The sequence below is a fragment of the Chrysochloris asiatica genome, unplaced genomic scaffold, assembly GCF_000296735.1.
Source record: "Chrysochloris asiatica unplaced genomic scaffold, ChrAsi1.0 scaffold00043, whole genome shotgun sequence".
Taxonomy (NCBI): domain Eukaryota; kingdom Metazoa; phylum Chordata; class Mammalia; order Afrosoricida; family Chrysochloridae; genus Chrysochloris; species Chrysochloris asiatica.
This window is the reverse complement of record NW_006408561.1, coordinates 4174284-4177774: the sequence shown is the minus strand read 5'-3', so window position 1 is coordinate 4177774 and position 3491 is coordinate 4174284.

Here is a 3491-nt window from a genome sequence, read left to right as displayed (position 1 = left end):
ATTCTATGATGGTTACCAGGGGTGGGAAGGAATTATTGACTAGGTAGAGGGTAGACACATGTTGACATGGGTAGTGGGGGAGACTAGAGGAAAGTTAGCACAGAAGAGATGAAGGTAGTGGAAGACACAGGGAGGAGTGCAAAAATTAAAGTGAATAAAAGTAAATACTGTTCACTGACCAGCTGCTCCGAGGGAGAAAGAGGAGGCTTTCTGCTCCCATAAAGATTTATAGTCTCAGAAACCCTGTTGAGGGTCGCTATGAGTCGGAACCAACTGGACGGCACTTAACAACAACAACAACAACAGCTGTTAACTAACGATACATGGAAGAAGTTGCAATCATTGTAATGACAAGAAGTATATGAGTTGTTCAATGTGGAACTGATGATCTGTTCTGTAAACCGTTATTCAGTTCACAACAAAAAGTTAAGAAAAATAACAATTTACTAATAAAACTATCCCTTTTCCTTTAAGACTGTTTCAACATTTATTTAACTTGATATTTTTGAGTGAAGATTTTTAGGGATAGTTTCTCAGAATGTTCTACTCATAAAGTATAACCTGTGCACAGACTCCAAAATGCCTCTTCAATTCACCTTAATATTTCACATTAGTGGTTTTCAAATGAGGTTGAATGGGCTTCACCTGCACTATTTTGAGGGGAATGTACCTGACTGAAGTATAGGTTGTCTGTACCATTTCACCTCCAGGATGAATACACATTCACACACACACAGAGTCTACATCACTACATTTTAGATTTTATCCTATTCCAATATAAGTGTCTTTCATAGTAGGAAAATATATTCACTAAATGAACAGATCTTAATCAAACCTAATCTTGGTTGTACCAAGATTAGGAAAATAACAATCATATTGACTACGCTTTTTTAAATTATCCATATTCTCTCACCTTAAGAATTCTTGTCCTAAGCTTACCATTCAATTATTCTGCTAACAGCACCCTTTTCTTAAACACATTTCTCATACCTTTATGATAGCAAAATTCCAATTTGTAATAATGCATGTGTGATATGGCATTATAAAAGATTGCTCTAATAAATTTTGGGTGAATCTCTACACAGGTGTAATGTCTCCATAATGTTTTGTGACATTTGCTGTCACTTGTTAAATTCATTTTTAAGGTTTTGGCTTCCCAAAAATGTTCACTTTTCAAAAATGTGCATTTCAAACATGTTCAGTCTTGGGATTAAATCAGGGGTGGGGAAACTTTTTTTCCATCAAAGTTTATAACATCATCCATGGGTCATACAAAATTATCAACTTAAAAATTAGCCTGCTATATCTGGTCAAATATTTAATTAACTCAGCCCTAACATGATAGCTGTAGTCCTGGTGTGGCACTGTGGGTTAATGCGCTGGACTGCAAAGTCAGTATGAACCACAAGGTTCTAACTCACCAGTCACTCCTTGGAAACCCTATTGTTGTTGTTGTTAAGTGTCATCGAGTTGGTTCCGACCCTAGCGACCTTGTGTAGGATTTTCCAGGAGCAACTGGTAAGCTTGAACCACTGACCTTGTAGTTCAAAGATACTTTGCAGTCTAGCACATTAACCCACAGCACCACTCCAGGACTCCTGGAAACACTATACAGTATCACTATGGGTTGGAAGTGACTCAACAGCACTTAACAACAACAACAATGTGAGAGCTGGAACTGTAATTGCCTTCGCAGGGTCAGACCAACTGATTTTGCAGGCCTTATACGGGCTGAAAGGAGTCGAAACCGACTCCACAACACACTACCACCACCACCAGTGACCTGAAGTGGACAAGTATTGGCCATTTTAGCAGTGTTCATGAGGATCCTGTACATTCTAACAGACTAAAAAATAAAATGCAATGCATAAACATCGATATTCTAGGTACTAGGCCTCCGGTAGCGTAGTGGTTACGAGTCAGGCTGCTAACCTCAAGGTCAGCAGTTGGAAACTACCAGCGGGAGAAAGATGAGGCTTTCTGCTCCCGTAAAGATTTACAGCCTCGGAAACCCTGTACAGGGTCACTATGAGTAGAAACCAACTCCATGGTACTTAACAACAACAACAACAATATATGGCCTGAGATTGGATGTTCCCCACCCCTGGATTAAACCTACAAGACCAGAAATTTAAATTATAGATCTTTACTTAAGCACTCACAAAATTTAAAATAAGAATTTTTCACTTACTTTATTTTAAATAATAATCTTTATTAAAATCATTCAACATTTGTCATTTAAAATGCTTTAAAGCCACTTTCTAAAGTAATTAAGCACCATTATTAGTAACCCCAGGGGCACTGGTGGTTCAATGGTGGAAAGCTCACTTTCCATGAGAGACACTTGGACCTACCATCTGACAGTAAAGCCTTACATGCTACTATGATGATGAACAGGTATTTGGAGTTTTCACAATAAGACTGACTAAGAAGGAAGACGTGGTGGTATACTTCCAAAAGACAGCTGATGAAAACCCTAGGATCATGATGGTTCAATTTGCAATGAAGCATAGGAGTGGTGCAAGACAAGGCAAGGTTTCATTCTGTGTTCATGGGGTTGCCTTGAGGCAGGGGCAACTCCACACAACTAACAAGAATTTATGACCCTAAAGATAGCTGACACAAAGGGCCAGCCTACTGTATGATCTTAAGCAAATCAATCCTCAAGCCAGGCTCTAGAGTGAGCATTCAAACACTGCAACATTCATTGCTAATTCTCTGAGTATGTCATTCATTTTTAAATTCTAATTCTAATTTATATTGTTCTTTCATTTCTTGTTTCATCTTCTAAATGTCTTTTACCTTATTTTGAAATGATAGTCTTTTAGTCTGTGATTTATTTATTTTTGTGTGGGTGTGGAAATGTGTGGGATAGGAGAAGACTAAGAAGTCCAATGTGCATTGTACAGGTGGGAACTTAGGAATGGCGATAGGTTAGAGAAGCAGGGAACCAAAATACTTTAAGTAATGACTGTGATACTGAATAAGAATGATATATTAGAAAGTTTGGGAACCAGATAGACATATATAGAGAAACATATATATATGTCTGGGAAATAAATTGTTTTATTTAATGTATAATGTAATTTTTTAGTTACTTAGGGGTAGGAGAGAAAATGAATTGAGCTCAAATCTCTCTCTCTCTTTCTTTCTTTTTTTCCCTCATGACCCTTTACTTTGTCTGATTCTTTTAGGAATCACAGTTGCAAACATGCACTTAATTTATTTCATAGCCTAAATATTTTTTGTTATGTGCTCTCCAGTCAATTCCAACTCCACGAATAAACACAACTGCCATCCTCACCATTGTTGTAAAGTCTGAGCCCAACATTGTGTCAATCCATCTTGTTGGGATCTTCCTTTTTCACTGACCCTCCACTTTACCAAACATGCCCAAAGCATGAGAGATGAAGTCATACCATCCTGGCTTCTAAGGATCATTCTGGCTATGCTTCTTCCAATACAAATTTGTTTGTTCTTCTGGGAGCATA